Source organism: Mesoplodon mirus, assembly GCF_964341445.2.
Source record: "Mesoplodon mirus genome assembly, chromosome: 4".
In the NCBI taxonomy this organism is placed as follows: domain Eukaryota; kingdom Metazoa; phylum Chordata; class Mammalia; order Artiodactyla; family Ziphiidae; genus Mesoplodon; species Mesoplodon mirus.
Genome location: NC_138979.1, coordinates 112,202,370 through 112,221,676, shown reverse-complemented (window position 1 = coordinate 112,221,676; position 19,307 = coordinate 112,202,370). Strand labels below are relative to the sequence as shown.

At 41.9% G+C, this 19,307-nt stretch overlaps 1 protein-coding gene across 6 annotated transcripts in view; it reads left to right on the top strand.

Annotated features, from left to right (window-relative positions):
• Positions 1-35: 35 nt before the first annotated feature.
• KATNBL1 (katanin regulatory subunit B1 like 1) overlaps positions 36-19,307 on the top strand; it is a 66,579-nt gene continuing 47,307 nt past the window's right edge. For 2 of the 6 annotated variants that reach the window (XM_082618132.1, XM_082618137.1), the window contains exons 1-2: positions 36-176; positions 920-1,000. The gene's annotated coding sequence lies outside the window, so the exon portion shown is untranslated. Of the gene's footprint in view, positions 177-919; positions 1,001-6,212; positions 6,278-9,244; positions 9,294-11,223; positions 11,365-19,307 lie in introns of those variants that run through there. The other 4 variants (XM_082618133.1, XM_082618134.1, XM_082618135.1 and 1 more) reach the window with 4 other exon arrangements.

The window sequence follows — 19,307 nt, the reverse complement described above, 5'->3', positions numbered from 1 at the left end:
GGCGCGTGGGTATAGACGTCACTTCCGTCCCGGAAATTGTCAGGCGGTTGACGGGTGTGGTCGGAACTACAGAAGGTGGGAGGGAAAGAAAGGCCGAATGTAAAGCTACCTAAAGCGTCTTCTGCGCCTATCCTCCTTTCTGAAGAAGGCCTGCTGGGTGTTCCCTCACCTCTAAGGTGCGTTTTATGGGACAGAGGGAAGTCCATACTGACTCTCCATTAGGGGTTGAAGCCCTGAAAAGCGTCTGGAGCTCTTACCCGTTCCTGGGAGCACAAGATTCAAATATCTGTTTAAATCCTGGCTTCACCACGGATTGTGTGACCTTGAGCGAGTTATTTAGTAGCTTCTGGGTGTTGAATGTCCACCGTGTTCCAGGAACTTTATGTCTATTATTTCATTTAATTCTCACAGTAACCCTGCGACATAGATAGTACTATCCCTGCTCCGCAGCAAACCTAGGAGGCATTGTGGGCGTGTTAAGGCTCTTGGGCTCAAGATTCAGACGGTCTCCGTTTGAATTCTGGCTTCTTTACTTAATTGCGTGATTTGGGGCAAGTTAGATTCTTTGTGTTTCAAACCTTTCCATATGTACCTGCTTTCGAGGCTTGTTCTGAGGTTAAATAGAGTGCTCGCCACAAGTGCATGACGTGTTTTTTAATGTCATTAATCTCCAACATTATTCGTAGTGATTGGATTTTGTATTCAGCTGTATACCTATATCATAATTAAATCTATTATTGGGTTTCTAAGTTGTCTACTGTTTTTTTCCCTTCTATAACCAATGTTGCTGTCACTGTCATTCAAATCATATATTCCTTCCCTTGTAAAGTGCTCTCCTACTTGCTATAAAATTTTTTAAGCTACAACAAAGTTTCTTTGGTCTCAAGGGTACTCCAGGTCTTTCATTCCTTTGTTCTAGGAATCCTCATAGTGTTATTTGGTAAAAACGTGTTCCAAAGGACGTGAAGATGTTGAGACTGAACTGAGGAAAGGTTCCAAGGTCAGATAAGCTCGAGATACTGTATTCTGCACATACATCCCAGAGATTCTCGGTGCTACTGGTATAACATTAAAACCACAAGAAATGATTCAGTAAATAATCTTTCATTTTGTTTCCCAATCTGCCTGAATAACAACCCTCTTTTTTTTTCTATCACATCTGTTAATGTCCAATGGAATCAATGTTCCATAGAACACAGAGCGCAACTTGCTATATACGTGCTAGAATTAAAGAGAAAGAAGAAGGCACTCTTTAAAGATCTGACTGATATCTTTTAAAGATTGTTAGAATATCATTAGAAATAGTAGATCCTTTATGGAAATGGAGTTTCAGATTGGAATTAAACTTTTGAGGATCCAAGTTTTTGCACAAAAATGTGTTTTGTAAGAAAAGTAAAGGGAAACATATTTTAATCCTGACTCCAAATGAACTCCTAAGAGAGGTAGGAACTCTCTTGGCCTACATTTCTTCATCTATAAAATAAGGGACTTGTACCAGATAACTTCTTAGGGTACCTTCTAGTTCTAAAATGTATTTTTTTGGAATACGTATTTTGCATATTATTCTTTCATATATGGTATATTCATAGAAAGAAGACAAATCATAAACACATAAAGGAATAATGGGATTTCATATCATTTTTTTTTTTTTTTTTTTTTTTTTTTTCGGTATGCGGGCCTCTCACTGTTGTGGCCTCCCCCGTTGCGGAGCACAGGCTCCGGATGCGCAGGCCCAGTGGCCATGGCTCACGGGCCCAGCCGCTCCGCGGCATATGGGATCCTCCCAGACCGGGGCACGAACCCGTATCCCCTGCATCGGCAGGCGGACTCTCAACCACTGCGCCACCAGGGAGGCCCTCATATCATTTTTTAAAATTGTGCTTTTCCATACTTTAAGTAATTCTCTGCATTATGCGGGCACCACTTTTGGATTTAGAGAAATATAAATGTTTTAATTATATGACATGATTCTAAACCTAGAAGTGGAATGGTTCTGTCCTAGATTCAAAGGAGACTCATCTTGGGAGCCCTTAAAAAATACTGATACCTTGGCCACACCCGCAGAGATTCTAATTCATTTGCTTAGGATGGAGCAAGGTCATCAGTATTTTTGTATGGCTCTCCAGGTGATTCTCCTTTGCAGCAAGGACTAAACCACTAACCTAGAGTGTTTGGTTGCTCTAAAATGACATGGTTTGAATTTACACAAAGTAATTTAAGCAATCATTAGTTTTTGAGAGCCTCCTTTTATGCCTCCCACTGGGATAAACTTGAATTAGAGAATAATAGAAATACTGAAACTGTAAAAATAAATGTTAAACTTCCTTTACTTTGTGGCTTTGAGCAAATATGATTTTAATTAAAGAAACTGAGAAGGCAAACCATGATTCCACAGGTCATATGAGTTGCCTTGTTTGACTTTTACAATTTGTGCCACCTGCGCAGTTTTGGTATTTGTTTTTGTAAATATCTTCCCCGCCTCTGCCACCCCACCCCCCAACCTCTTTTAGGAGTCTGAGAAGCTGACTATTTCTAATACTTCATGCCATTCTCTTCAGAGCAGTTGCATTTGGATTGAAACTTGAACAAGGAAATTTCTATTTCACACAACCAGATTTGCGAGAATGGATCCCTTTAAAGGAAAAAAGCTTTACAGCTATGTCTTAAGTTTTTGGTCTCTGCCATTTTACAATGTCCCTATAATAAATCTATTCGGCTATCCTCAGCGGTCCAACCAGTTCCCCCAGTGTGCTCTAAAATCTCCTAATCCTTTTGGCAGCTTAAATAAAATGGACTTCTACTGCAATCTCCATTTATTTGTGTTATTTAACTCTACTATCATTATTGCCTTCTGAAAAGGAACACCTTACTATTGCACCATTCATGATGCAGTTTATTCTGTGTCAGTAATGGGGTTTTAACAAGAGGAAACTTCTTCCTCTGTTTTGTCTGTTTGCATTTTCAAACCTCTTTAGTGAAAAAAAAAATTTTTTTTTTTAGTAAGATCCTACCTTGCTAGTTCTTGTTGGGTTTCTGCATCATTTCTATGCAGATTACAAATTTTTCAATTTCTGGTTCATGGCTCTGCAGTGTCATGAAATGCACCTGTCAGCAGTGACATGAACTAATATGGTGCTGGGAAAAGATCTTGGGTAGTAATACCATTCTTCATTAGCAATTACCTTTTTTTAACTTCAGGAAGACTGTTGTGCATTCACATTTTACCTGCAATTCACAGGTTCCCATTATAGCACTTCCCTCCAGCCCTTGCTTAGGAAGCTGGGAGGATTGCCATTCCCACAGATCCCATTAAAAGCTAAGAATGACAACCATAGCATAAGTCATAATGATATATCACTGCTAGCCTAACATGTTTCTTCAAGCTTGGTTACTCTGGATTCATGCTGGTGATTAATTTCAGCTATCTTGGAGGTGGGCTAAACTGTCTCTACACCAAGGATCTGAATGACTAATCCAGGTCCTTTGTGGCATTTTTGCTTATGTGCTAATTTTAAGAAGCCTCGATTGGTTCCGTAATAACGCATTGTTTTATAGCCTGAGTTTTTTGTAAGGAGGATTGTCCTCCCAAAATTCATATGTTGAAGCCCTAACCCCCAGTGTATTTGGAGATGGGGCCTCTGGGGGGTAATTAGGGTTAGATGAGGTCATGAAGGTAGGGCTCTCATACCGGGATTAGTGCCCTTATAAGAAGAGACACAAGAGAACTTGCTGTGTCACTCTGCCATGTGAGGACACAATGAGAAGGTGGCTGTCTACAGCCAGAAAGAGAGCTCTCACCAGGAGCTGAATCAGCCAGCACCTTGATCTTGGACCTCCCAGTCTCCAGAACTGTGAAAAACTAAATTTCTGTTGTTAAAGCCACCCAGTCTGTGTTATTTTGTTATGGTAGCCCAAGCAGACTAATAAAAGGATGAAGTGGGATTCAGAAGAATTGAAGGAGAACAATAAGTACCTTTTGTGTTTATTGAAGTGCTTTTGAAAGATAGTCATCCGTTAAAACATAAATGTAGGATTGTTTAATTTGTAGAAGTTTATTACATAAGTGGAAACATATTAAACACTGCACTGACTTGTATTTTCACTTAATCCATCTTGGATGTCTTCCATGTCTGTCACTCAGATCTACCTCATTCTTCTTAAAGGCTACAGAGTATACATGGCATGGATGTTTGATAATTTAGTTAACCAGTCCCTAATTGATGGGCATTTAGGTTGTTCCCATTTGTCGCTGTTACAAAAAAGTGTTACTATGAACATCCCTGGGTAGTTTGTCAGCACAGTTCTGTAGGAGAGTCATACAATTAAGGTTGCTTACCACAGAGGTTATACAGTTACAGTATTAATAAATTCAAATAGGCCCTCCAAAATGTGATAATTTACACTTTTAAGAGTTTGTGGACTAAATTATTTTTAGTCTTATAGTGAGTTATATAGTGTCCCCCCAAAATTCACATCCACCTGGAACCTCAGGATGTGACTGTAATTGGAAATAGGAACTTTGCAGATGTAATTAGTTTAGATGAGGTCATATTAGATTAGGGTGGGTTCTAAATCCAATAACTGATATCCTTATCAGAGGACACGGCACACAGATAGATACATGGGGTAGAAGTCCATGTGACAATGGAGGCAGATTGGAGTACTGCAGCTACAAGACAACGATTGCCAGAGCCACCAGAAGCTAGGAAGAGGCAAGGAAAGAAAGATTCTTGCCTAGAACCTGCAGAAAGATCATGGCCCTGCCAACACCTTGGTTTTGGTTTTCCAGCCTCTAGAACTGTGAGAGACTGTATTTCTGTTGTTTTAAGCCACCCAGTTTCTGGTACTTTGTTACTATGGTCCTAGGAAACTAATACAAGTTTCCTTCTGGAAGAGGAAATCATTCAAATGAATTAGGCTAACCAGGGTTAGCTTAAGTGGGAAATAATAGCAAATACTAAAATAATATTGCCAAAGCTGCCAAATCAGATCCTAAACTTTAAAACATTTGCACAATTTTAATTTCCTAATTGCTGTAAATTAGTAAAGTGATTTTTAAAATTTATTTATTTATTTTTGGCTGCATTGGGTCTTTGTTGCTGCATGCAGGCTTTTCTCTAGATGCAGCTAGTGGTGGCTACTCTTTGTTGTGGTGCGTGGGCTTATTGCTGTGGCTTCTCTTGTTGCACAGCATGTGCTTTAGGTGCGCGGGCTCAGTAGTTGTGGCTCGTGGGCTCTAGAGTGCAGGCTTAGTAGTTGTGGCGCACGGGCTTAGTTGCTCCACAGCATGTGGGATCTTCCCAGACCAGGGCTCGAACCCGTGTCCCCTGCATTGGCAGGTGGATTCTTAACCACTGCACCACCAGGGAAGCCCAGTAAAGTGATTTTTAAAAATTACTTTAATTAAAAAAGAAAGATTTATTAGATAAAATGAAAAATACAAATAAGTAAAAAAGATAACTAACAAATCCTATCATGCAAGAAAGTGATAATAATAATAATTTTCTTGGACATTTTTATTTAGACTCTCCCAGATTTTTCGATTTATATTTTGACTTATTTAACATATGTTTTATAACATGCTCTTCCATGAAGGGCCATATTTTTATTTTTGTAAGAGGCAAAGGAAAAAGTCTGGCTAAATCTTTCAGTTTTCAAAAAAACTCTGATACCTCTGCCAGATGTTCAGTTTCTGTTGCTTTCATCCAACCCTGGCCACAATCATGAGGCACCACCACGATGCCACTCACCAATTTCTACAGTCCTCCCCAACCAGCCTACAACTGGAGCCACACCCCATTTCCCAGGACTGGAACTAGTCCTGCTGCCCTTTGTAGATCAGATTATTTCTGTAGAATATGTGTGCTCTCGCCTTTAAAGGATTCAGAGTTTAGGTAAGTTTGGGCAGCACTGCTCTATCTTTCTATTTTTATTTATTTATTTACTTACCTACCTGCCTCGCCATGCAGCTTGCGGGATCTTAGTTCCCCCCACCAGGGGTTGAACCTGAGCCCTCAGCAGTGAAAGCGCAGAGTCCTAACCACTGGACCACCAGGGAATTCCCTTTCTTTTTAGAGATTCACAATTAATGTTAGTATTTTAAAGACTGAGAAATGCTACAGTAAAGAAATATTTGTTTTATCCATCAGTTACTGAACTTCTTTGGCCAAGGAAGCCTTTTTCTTCTTCTTCCTTTTTCCCTCTCTTTTCAGTCTATCAACATCTTGCAGAATGGGTGTTCTGAAGAACACGGCTAATTTTGGATAGCCAGTTTAAGGTCAGACTCAATTTTGTTACTGCCAGAGTGGTTTGACCGTGTGTCCAGCTCCAAGAAACGGACTTCAGTCTTAGTGATCTTCCTGCAGCTCCAATCTCGAGGCTGTAGACCTCCTTTGCTCTCTCAAGCCCCCTTCCCAAGGACATTATCCTGCTTCTGATGCTTGTTGTTCTGCCCATTTCATTTCCTTCCTGCCTGCATCCTGCCCTTGAACTCCTCTCCGCTATGCCTGTTTGTTTTGAGCGCCCCGGAGTATCAAACCCCCAAGCAACTGCATGACTGGACTTGTTTTGTGAAAGGTCATGACTTTCAGATACCCTGTACTGATTACCAGGCTGTCGGCACCCCAGCAAGTCTGTCTCCGCAGCATTAGCCCCCCTCCTGGAACTGGTCTAGTTCCAAGACTGCTTTTCCAAGGCAGCAGTCAACCAAATTGTGTTCTTCTCTATCTTAGAAAAATCACTGGACAGGTAAAGTTGGGGGTGGGGAATATTTTGCAGAGACAGAGCCACAATCAGTGTGCTATATACTATTAGAGTGTTTTACGTAGGTTACCCAGTTTCCCAACATCCCCTGCGAGAAGAGTTATCCTCGCTCTGCAGTTAAGGTAAAGATGGTGTAGAAGGGCCCAAAGGCAGTGATCTAGGCTTCTGATAGAGATGAGCCTTGCTCCAGAGCTAGTGTTCTTTCCGCTCTAACCTGCTGCCCGCTACCATCTTCCAGGTGACAGTGTATGTAATTACAGGAAATCTACTTGGGGAAGGAGGGAAACAGTCTCTTTGGCTTCAGATTTGAAAATCTATAACAAATACCATCACCCGCTTTGCAGCTGTCGAAGTGCCACAGAGCTGCATCCAAAACAAACTGTTTTTAACAGGAGGATCCCCTACCATTCAGCAGGCCCCCCCAGCCCCCCACCCTCCACCTGCCAAACAAAATCCAGGAAGCTGCTGCTGCTTCTGCCACCAAGGCATCTGTACCGTGGTGGTATTTGAAACGACCGTGGATCTTGCAAACGGGGAGTGAGCTTTGCTCCTTTCCACTGCTACTGCTTATCTGAAACTTTCCCTACTGCCATCCTTTCCTTCCACAGTCTGCACAGGAAGGTGGGGAAGGGAGGAGCAGAATAAAAGGGACTGACTTCTCACTTTGACTGCCAAGGTCAGCTGGAATTTTCCAAGGGCTCTGAGGCTGAGCAGTGGATGTAGTTAGCTATGGAATGGATGAGCTATTGTGTTTTACGTCTCTTCACGCTCGGTCCTCTATCAGGCCTGGCGTCAGTCCGAGGGGATGAGAATGGCATCACCACAGTAAATGCTCTGGCTCCCTGCACCTCCGGCCCGAAGGACAACATTTTCATACCTAAGGCTCAATCCTCCCTCCCTCCCATTAGTCATCTTGCATCCTGGTGATAGATTAATCCTCCTAAAGTACTGATTTAACTCTGTCATTTCCCCCGCTCAATGCCTATGCCTTGTTGTTTTGTGTCTTAAAGTTTCAACTGCCATTTTTATTATTATGTGCATTTATAGTGATTGGCATTTCAATTAATATTATATGGATCTATGTAATATGATATCATAAAAAGGCAGTTTACAAAGTTGTAAGGATATGATCTCATTTCTTAAATGTAGTTACATTTGCATAGTAAAATATCTGAAAAACAACATATGTTCAAATGGAAACAGTGCTTGTCCATGAGTAATAGACTTTTAATGGTTTCTAGTAGTTTTTTTCCTTCCCAAACACCTTTGCTTGATTATTCCAGATCTTAACAACCTGTCAGGTGACAGTCTTTCCTCCTGCTACTCCCCAGAGCTCTCCCCACCCCACTCAAACCGGGATAGACGGCGGTCCTGGAATTTATTTTGTACTTCCCCTGTCTGTCTGGAACACCCTGCCTGTCAAAATCCTGTCCAGCTTGTCAGGCCCGACTGCAGCCTTCCTGCATGATCCCTTCCCTGACTCTCCACTGAGAAGCGTACATACAACTTTGCATGAGAGTTCTTTTCTCACATGGGTGTTTATAGTCAGGGTTATTCTACACACCGTCTCTGAATGATGTCCATACCCCTGTGAGAGGGGGAATGTAGGGCAGAAAGGCTAATTCAGCTGCCTGTTCACTCAGATGGAAGGAATATTTAAGGCAGTCAGAAGGAAGCACTGAGGGAATGGCTAGAGGGGTGCACTCCCTTGGAGACTGTCCACTGTGAGGGCTGGCGGGGCACCACCTTTCTGGGCATAAGGGCTGGTGGTGCAGGGACAATAAAAATATGTATGGAATGCACTCTTTTTTAATCCCTTAACAACAACAAAAACATGATTGCACTCCAAGGGGAAAAAAAATTCAACTTTATTGACTGAAAAATATCAATGAAGAAAACTGACCTGCATTTCATCACTAAAATGATATATATTTCAAAAATAGCAATATGAAGGCAAATTTCTTTATTCTCACCTTAAGTTACGTTGACATTTGGCAGCCTCATGAGAACGGTGGGCCAGAGATCTGTAAACCCCAGAACTAGAGTCTGAAGATGAACCTGCCTGAGACTCTTGCCCTAAGAAGCTCTAGAAATGAGAACATCAAGGTTCTCCTCTGGCCTTCAGACAACCTGGGACCTTGTTTGAGCTGAGATCCTTCTATGTTAACACAGCAGATTCCCTGAGTCCTAGGACTCTGTTACTTGTCTGACCTCATCACCCAGCCTTCCTTGAAGGTAAGAACTGTGCCTTACACTCTTCACCCTCTTCTGGTGAGGGCCCAGCACAGTGCCTTTTGCATGGTGGGTCATCGAGAAATTCCTGTTTGTGACAATGGTGATGAAGAAATAGTTGGAGAGAAAGTGACTTCACCCATGTGTGTTGAATTTTATTTTCTTTAAAACAGCACACCCACTTAGTGGAAGTCATACTCCAGGAATGTTCTACGCTGCACACCACTAGAACCCAGGGCTTCTGCTCCCTTCACTCACTCACTCTGCTGGACTCTCTCAGCAGTTCCCTCTGTTGACAGGTATGGCCCCGCACAGCGGCACGTGCCTGCTTGTGCTTGGTACAATCTGAGAAGCTCGCAAAGGCATTGCTTATGCAAAACATATCCTAAAAATATTTCTCCCGGGCTTCCCTGGTGGCGCGGTGGTTGAGAGTCCGCCTGCCGATGCAGGGGACACGGGTTCGTGCCCCAGTCCGGGAAGATCCCACATGCCGCGGAGCGGCTAGGCCCGTGAGCTATGGCCGCTGAGCCTGTGTGTCCGGAGCCTGTGCTCCACAACGGGAGAGGCCACAACAGTGACAGGCCCGCGTACCGCAAAAAAAAAAAAAAAAATTTCTCCCATCAACCTAAAGCAGTGCCTGAAATTTTCACCATTACTTAATTTTTTTGTATTAAGTAAGTAAGGACCTTGTTACTAGAGGGGAAAAATACATTGTTATTATCACCTAATGATATTTTAGCTCTGATTAGTTTATCTGCCAGGCCTCGCATTGCTCTGAACTCCCACAGCCTCTAGGACATACCTTTTATCATTGCTTTCACCACAATGTATTGGAATGACCTCTTTCCCTGTTTGTCCAAGCCACTGTGAGCTTCCCCAGGCTATCTCCTGGTACAGTGTCAGCCTGGCACATGATGGGCCCGCAAAAATATCGTTAAACCCAGCTTAGGTTGCCCTGGGGACTTCTGAACAGAGTGCCTAAAGCAGTGAGTCCAGGGATGTGGAGTCTTGCAGTGAGCAACTGTTACACCAAATGCACTACTTGATAGGCTTCTGCAAGGGATGAGAGGCCCACCAGAGGCAAACTTGCTCCTGTCACAATTTGGTTAACGTTGACCAGTAGCTTACCTGTGAAGATGGGTAGACTCTGTCTCCACTAAGATGAAGAGAATTACCCTCAGTAATTAAAAGCACGTCAGGGATAGATCCAACCCTAACCTCATCCTCTAGTGTTCGCCATCCCAAAGAAACTGAGCCTGCTTCCTGGGGACAGGGTCCACATCATGCATATTTCTTGTGTTCTTAACAGTCCAGAACAGAGTCTGGCAAATATCAGGAACTAACAAGTAAGAGCTAACAATTATATAGTGCTTACCATGTGCCAGATACATTCCTCTAAGAATTTTACATGTGTTAACTCATGTAATCCTCATAACGATGAGGCAGATACCATTAACATCCCCATTTTACACATGGGGAAACCAAAGCTCACGGGAGTTTATATGACTTTGCCGAGGTCGCAGAGCTCCAGTCTACCCTTTTAAATATTTTGCCTTAGTGCACTTAAATAAGAGTGATTGAATAAGTCTTTCCCTACACCATATTTTTTTTTAATATATTTATTTATTTATTTATTTGGCTGCGTTGGGTCTTCGTTGCTGCGCACGGGCTCTTCTCTCTAGTTGCAGTGCCCGGGCTTCTCATTAAGGTGGCTTCTCTTGTTGCGGAGCACAGGCTCTAGGCAAGTGGGCTTCAGTAGTTGTGGCACGCAGGCTCAGTAGTTGTGGCTCGTGGGCTCTAGAGCTCAGGCTCAGTAGTTACGGTGCATGGGCTTAGTTGCTCCACAGCATGTGGGATCTTCCCAGACCAGGGGTCAAACCCGTGTCTCCTGCCTTGGCAGGCGGATTCCTAACCACTGCGCCACCAGGGAGGTCCCATCCCTGCACCGTATTTTTATAGCAGATTGGTTGCACCTCCTGGTGCAACACTTAAAGCACGGTTTCACCCACTAGACTGTGACTAGCGCAGGGTCATTCTTTGACCCTTATCCACCCTCAGTTCCCCGAGCAGTATTGCTTGCCCCGTCGTAGCAGGACTACCATACCTACCTGTGTCCGCCAGGGGGCACTGTGTCCACACCTCCTCCTCCCGCTCCCTGCACCCCTGCGCAACCTGAGAGGGGCGGAGGCAGCGTTGGGCGGAGCCTCCGAGACGCCCTAGGGGGAGCTATCCCGGCGGGCCGCGCGTGCGGTCGCGTTTGAATGGCCCTGAGTGGGCTCGGCCGGGGACCCGAGGGATAGTCTGGGCTGCCGGGGCGCAGTCGGTCAGCGCCTGGGCTAGGCGGAGGCGCCGCGGTACCATGAGGCGCCGGTAAGTGACGACCGGGCCTGCGCCATCCCCGCGCCGGCGGTTGCCCTGCGGGGGCCAGGCTTCCCCTCGGGCCTGACCGCGCCCTGGGCCCACCTGCAGGCCCCGCGGCGGCCTCTGCTCGGCCCGGCCCGCGCGGGGCTGCAGGGGTCGGGGGTCGGGGCGGCGGGGCCGCGGTCTCCCGTGGAGCCCTCTACCCGGCCGCGGCGAGGAGGGTCGGGGCGGCGGGCGCAGGAGCCCGCCCGGGTGGGCGCGAGGGGTCCGGGCCGGGAGAGGCGTGGACGGAACCTGCTGTCACTTATTTATCTGCGGGTGGAGCCGACTTGTGCATCCCAGGGCGGGGGGAAGGACGCCGGCGTCTGAGGCGCTCTGTTTGAGGACAGGTTTTCCCGAGAGCCGCCTAGGCCCGGCCGTGGTATTTCCTTATTTTCTGTCGGTCCTTGCTTTCCTGACACATAACCTTTTGTTCAGCAGGACAAAAACTTGACATAACTGCATAAGAATTGCTGATTGCAACTTTAAAAACCTCATTGTATTTTCTGAAAAGTTGTTCTGTAACAGTACCTAGGCTTTTACCAAGGTCTTAAATGGGCTTAAATATGGGGAAAACAAAGAGTTGATTTGTTTCCTTGTGGCTTGTAAAATTCCTTGAAAACAGAGGTTTCTATGTCAGTTTCTTTGCGATTAAAAAAAAAAAAAAAGACTAACAGAAATTAGGTCTGTAATAATCACCAGTTTAGCAATGGCAAAGATTATGAGAAACTAGTCCACCTAATAGCTTAAATTTGTGTAGTTTGTCCTGTTGTGTTGTTTTTTAAACCAGCTTCAGACTTGAATCAGAACTTTATACGTTGAGGCTTTTACTTGGCTAATAACTAGCATTGTAATCATAACATTGGTTAATATTTATTTTGTGCTTTCTATATGCCAAGCACTGTTTTGAGAGCTTTGCTTTGGGACAGATACTATTATTATCCCCATTTTGACAAAGAGGAAACTGAGGCACAGAGACGTTAAGTAACTTGCACAAGGTTACACAGCTAGTATAATTGGGACCCAAGCAGGCTGGCTCCATGCTTGTAGCTATGCTGCTCTACTGCCTCCTTTATATGTGGCTCTTTTTAGTTTACAAAGCAGTTGCATTTTATTTACTTCTCTCAACTGGGGAAATAATATACGTGTGAGGTGCGTTCGTGTACATGCACACAGTACTAAATCGAGTTCTCTGCTCTTGTGGACGTAACTTTTGTGCATCGAGCAGCAAAATCCATTGGCTATTTTAAGATAAATAGAATTTATAAAGTTCCTGTTTGTATTGTAGGTTCTAGTTTTAATCCCTTTGTGTCATTTCCTAAAAGTGTAGAGAACAGTTTGAAACCTATGTAATTCCTTAAAATATACCATTATATATTAATGATTCTTTCTGAAAACTTACTGAGTGGTTACTCTGTTCTTGGAATGATTAACTCCATGACAAGAAATAGGATTCAGAAGCAATTAAGAAATCAGTTTACACTTATTTACAGCCGAGCATTTAAATTTTTAATTTCATTCATCAGTTATCAAGCAATGTTAGGCCCAATTGGTTATACAAAAGAAATGTGCCAGGGCAACAGACCTGTCTAGTTTGGGGTATAAAATTAAAAACAATCACCACCACCACCAAAAAAAAAAAAAAAGAAGAAAGATATATGAGATATTCTTTATTAGTGCAAGTGGGTGTATGATGAACTGAACTGAGTAGATCAGTAATGCTTCTGCAAAGAACCCAAACTGAAGCATGGGTGTAGGGCATTGAATAGAAGTGTGAATGGGGAGTTTTAGTGAGGAAACAGTGTGTTCAAAGACTTGAAATTGGGAATGAAAATGATTTTTCTAGGGAACAGTAAGTCTGGTCTATTTGGAAAGTTCCTATTGAGAAAAATAAGATTATGGCAGACTATGAGGAATGTTATATAAGACATATGTCAAAGAGGTTTAGGTTTGACATATATATATAAAGAGATATGATTTTAGAAGTTTAAAAACTTTTAAATCGGTGATTCTCAGCTGCTGGCAGTTTTGCCCCTCAGGGGACATTTGGCAGTGTCACGCCTTGGGGGGTGGGGTGCTATTAGCATCTAGTGGATAGAGGCCAGGAATGCTGCTGAACATCCTGCAATGGGTCAGCCCCTCCATGAGAAATAATTACCCCAAATGTCAGTGGTGATGAGGTTGAGAAATTCTCTTTTAAGTTGTTTGCTTATATGGCCAGCCTCTGTTTCCATGTGCTGTAGATAAATATGAATGATGAATTTTCAGAGCATGAGTACAAGCAATATTAAAGTTAGGGAGAAGCTGCCTCAGAGACCTCAAGAAAGCAGCTATTGTTAGAGTCCGGGGGAAAGAAGCTATAAGGAGTTAGGATAGGAGCACTGAGAGTGAACAAGTAGTGGTAAAAATGAGACAACCATTTAAATAATATTTTTTCCAAGTTTGAAAATAATGCATGTTCATTGTAGGAAATTTAGGAAATGTAGAGAAAGTGTAAAAAGAGCAAAAGCCGCTTAAATCCCCCAAGCAGAAAGAACAACTGTTAACATTTTCACGTGCTGTTTCCTTTCAAATCTTTTTCTATGCTGACAGCTATTTTCCTTCATAAAACTAGGATTATACATTTTTCTCCTTGTGGGTTTTTTGTTTGTTTGTTTGTTTTGTTATTTTGACTCAGCATATCATGAGTATTTCCCATTCTTAGAAAAATGTTCTTTTTAATGGTCCGTCTTCTTTGTTTTTTGTGTGTGTTCAAGTTGGGAATTTTGCTTTGTATTCAAAAGAGACATTTTGAAGGAAGAAATATTAGAACATGATGGCTGATTAACTATAGGAAACAATAGGGGTAAAAGTGTATGGTATTTCCAAGGTTTTAAATCTAGGAAGCTAAAATAATGGTGCAGCTATTGAAATAAATTGGGATTCTCATAATACTTTTCATCTTAGGTATGGAAACTGCCATTTACAGAGATACATAATGAGATTTTAATGAGGATCCTTGATGCCTATCAGCTTACATTTTTCCTAAAACTCCTATAATTAATAATCTTCCTTTTCTTTTCTTTCTTTTTTTAAAACTTTTTGGGGCCTCCCTGGTGGCGCAGTGGTTGAGAGTCCGCCTGCCGATGCAGGGGATGCGGGTTCGTGCCCCGGTCTGGGAGGATCCCATATGCCGCGGAGCGGCTGGGCCCGTGAGCCACGGCCGCTGGGCCTGCGCGTCCGGAGCCTGTGCTCCGCAGCGGGAGAGGCCACAACAGTGAGAGGCCCGCATACCGCAAAAAGAAAAAAAAAAAAAAAAAACTTTTTGTTTTTTGTACTAAACTTATTTTTCAGTTCTTTCTTTGCAAGTCTTCCCCTTCTTGGAAAGGTTTTTGGAAATATGTTTTCTATTAGTATGCTAAGTAAGGCTCAAGTTTGTTGGTCATGAATCTTTACTTTGAAAGATTAAATGACTAGTCGAGTTTTTAAAATGTATAGATTGCTAAAGTTTATAAGCAAGAGGTGAGTATAACTCTCCCAGAGGAGGAGGAATTATCTTTAAAAATGCTTGCCCACTGATGGGATGCGTCATTACATCACATCAGTCTATATTACATTGCTATTTTATCAATCATTATACTTGTTGATCTCTATCAGTTAATTTGGTGCTTTGTGGAAAATGTATTTAGGAAAGTAAATTAAAAAAAAAAAACCCTAAAGCTAATACAAATGGTACTTTTACTGGGACTATATGCTTTTCAAATTGGATAGGATGTAATTTGACTTTTTTTTACTACTGACTGTTTTAGTACTTCATGTTCATCCCCCACCCCCGGTATCTTCTCACTAATAGCTAATATCCATTAACTTTGGAGAAGTTTTGTAATTTCTTTGTTCTTGGGACATGATGAGGGTAGAGATGGGAGGAAAGGGTCTTCTGTAAGTCCCCCCCAGTTTGCCTCCCCTATAATCACCTGTCTCTCCTTCAGTTTTACACACTGCCTAAAATTCCTGAACAGGTCACTCAGGAACCTACCACCTATGTATGAATGATGAATACCCATTCTGGCATCTCTTCTAACTAGTGTAATCTTAAAACAGGCAGCCTGGTTATATGGGAAAGGCTGTAACACTGGAAGTTACAGTTCTAAGCCTGATTCTCCTATTAGTGGCTGAGTGTTCTTGGGCAAATGCCTTAATCTTATCTGTAAATTGAAATTATCTCCAAGGTCCTTTCCAAAGCTTAAGAGTCTGTGAATCTGTGAAGTATTTGCTTTTGTAATTACCATGGGGAGACTATTAGTCTTTTACATTTCAGCGTGAATTAATCATAGATCATAAATGATTTCTTCCAAAGGCATTTGTAAAAGCTACTCCCATATCATAAGACTGGGGGAGGAATTTTAGAATGGAATTTAAATGGCACTAGAATACAAGCTCCAGGAAGGCAGGAAACTTTGTTTTGTTCACTTCTGTTTTCCCAGTGCCTAGAGTGGTAATTAGTATATAACATGTGTTAATATTTCTCGAATGAGTGAAGGAATGGGTTGCTTTTGAGGAAAGACAAGCTTGTTGGAGTACTGTATAGATCCTCTGAGTACCTTGAAAGAACTCAGAATACAAATCAACCTGATTACAACCCAGTCATTCCTACAATATAAAAATACCTCCTAGTTGTTGCAAAGCATCCATTGTTCACTTGGCTGCCTTTCAGAACTATTAAGTAATGACTTCCCTGACTGCCCTTCATGCTCACAAAGTGCAGTTTTGTCCATCACCAGATCTTACTTTAGTGTCAGCCTGATTTTTCAATGTGCCTTTTCCTCTTATTTGCAAAAATCTATGCTCTGCCTATTCCCTATACCACTTAATATTATCATTAACAGTATGTTTAGTGTTATCGCAAAAATAAATCATATATATCGATTAAAATTTGGTCTTTCATCTATGGAGGATTCATGGCACAGCAGTTAGAAACTAGTACTCTTAGCCTTCCTATTCCAGGCATCCTAATTCTACAATTGCCATATAAAATAATCTTCAGGAATATTTTTAATCATATGATATATAAAGCTTCTAAGTAAGCCTGTTTTGTCTACAAACTAAAGTCCAAGATTCCGGACCTGGCATTCAGTGATTCTGCATTTTAGCCAATCTACCTTTTTAGTCTATCCTAGTCTTTCCCCTGCAGTGAACTGGACTGTAACTTTTTTTTTTTTTTTCCGTGCCATGCAGCTTGCAGGATCTTAGTTCCTCAGGGTGGAATCTGGGCCCTTGGCAGTGAAAGCCCAGAGTCCTAACCACTGGACCACCAGGGAATTCCCTGGACTCTAACTATTTAATTATTGAATAGTTGTTGTAGATAATAATGAAACAAAAAACACAATTATTCTTACCTAGAAAGTATGTTTTCAGATAAGGAGAGGCTGACAGACTATTTCTCAAGAAGCCTTGTATTGGGTGGCATTGATTATTTGGCTGAATTATTATTTTACTGAAAAATAACATCAAGGAATAAGAATCCTTAAACTGTACATAAACAATTTTTTCTCTCCTTGTTGGCAGACGTATCTGGAAATTAAGTATATGTATAGTATATATATTTAGTGGTATTAGTTGACTACTTAGTGAGACTGACTATATAATTTTGTGCCCACAACATTGTTTGGATGGTTTATCAGTCTGGATAGGCTCGGTTATTTTGCAGTAACAAATAGCCACCATATCTCAGTGGCTTAAAATAACAAAGGATTATTTCTTCTCAATTCATATTACATGTGAGTTGTCTGGGGGCTCTACTGTGTGTTGTCCTTGCTTAGGAGTACTGAGCAAGTCATATGACCATGCCTAACTTCAAGATGATGAGCAAGTATAAACCTATCATGTATCTGAAAGGAGAACTGGAATATCATGGCACAGTTTTAACCTTTACCACAGTTGGGGCACCCATTGACTTTTTTTTTTTTTTTTTTAAGTTAGAGAGGAAAGGTTGCTTTATTCAGGAGGCCGGCAGCCTGGAGAGAAGGTGGACTCATGTCCAAAAACCAACTCCCCCCTTTGACATTTTTGAATATATTGTTACTCTTCTCTCCTGTCTGACCATTATCTTTCATGGTTGACATAATCTTTCTTTAGATATGTTCCTTCATTTATCAGCTCTTCATTAAGTACCCCCTATATGTCAGGTACTATCCTAGATACAATGAATGTGGTTCCTGGTCTCATGGAGTTCACAGTCTAGTGGGAGGACATGGACAATAAGCAAATAAGCAAGTTAATTTCAGATAGTGATAAGTGCTATGGAGGGGAAAAATAAGGTGCTGCTATAGAGAATGGTTGGTGGTGAGGGTAGCGTTGTCCTTGATTGCGTGGTCAGCGAAATCTTCTGGGGTGAGTGACATTTGAGCTGGGAAGCAGCAGCCCTGAGGGTATATGGGAGAAATATTTTAAGCAGAAGGAATGCCACAAAATGGAAATGAGCTCAACATGTTTAAAGACAGAAGACCAGTATGGCTGGAGCATTTAGGAGAAACTGATACTGTAGGCCAAGGGAGAGATGATGGTAGTTTGCTCTAGGATGGTGATAATATATTGCCAAACTATATTCTAGTTTGGGAATATATTATAAAGGCATAATCAATGTATTGGATATAGGGAGTTTAGGAAAAGAGAAATCACGGATGAATCCTCTGTTTTGGACTTGAGCAACTGGGAAGATGATGGTTCCATTTATTGAGTTAGGAACAGTTAGGAGGAGCAGCTTTGAGAGGGTGGATATTAAGGGTTCTATTTTCAATATATTAAGTTCAAGAATGATGACTCTTAGACATCCGAGTGGAACTGACTTGTAGGAAGTTGGAGATACAACTCCAGAATTTAGAGGAAACATTGAGACAAATGATTTTTTTTTTTAATGGGGCTAATATGTTAAATTTGGTCACAGTTAAGTCTTAGACCTGGAAGTCATTATATCTCCTTAAAGCAGTATGCAATTCCTCTGGAGAAGGGAGTGTTCCCTAAGAGAAGGGGGCATTTTCAAACTTCAGTATGCTCTGATTTCAGCCCAGGATAATGGTGGTTACAAACCTTGTAACTGATGGGATGTACGATAATCCTCACAAGCATTCTAGTGTAAGAAGCATTAAGAACCATTGCTATAAAAGGATGCTAGCATCATCTTTTTTTTTTTTTTTTTTTTTTTTTTTTTTGCGGTATACGGGCCTCTCACTGTAGTGACCTCTCCCATTGCGGAGCACAGGCTCTGGATGAGCAGGCTCAGTGGCCATGGCTCACGGGTCCAGCTGCTCTGCAGCATGTGGGATCTTCCCGGACCGGGGCACGAACCCGTGTCCCCTGCATCGGCAGGCGGACTCTCAATCACTGCGCCACCAGGGAAGCCCTAGCATCATCTTCTGTTGATTTCTTCATTTGATTCTCAAAGGACAATCTACCCTAATATTTACTTCACTCTACTGATTTCAAAATTAGGAACATGTATTACAACAGACTGGTAATCCTAGTCCAGATCATGAAGATAGGTTGTTAAAATTAGTTTCTATCAGCTTGTCTTTTTTGAGTGTTATGTATCTTATTGGCATATCCTTTCACATATATAGAGTCTGTCTATCTTGAAAGCATCAGGAATACCTTTAGTAGCTAAACAAGGGGTCAAAAAGGATCCTTAAGATGATGTTGTTTTATATATATGTATATATATTTACATTTCTGAGTTTAAGAAGACAATTGGAAAGGATTAGAGTGGTTTTTCCTCCCTGTGAATATTTCCAGAAAAGTAATGGAATGTTGTAACAGGGAGAGTAAGGGATATTCATCAGAACATGCTAAGATAATTATCTACGTGGCTTAAGAAACCTTAAGTCTTCCCAAAGATTCGGGTGTTTACATAGTCACAAGAAAAGAAATATATAATACAT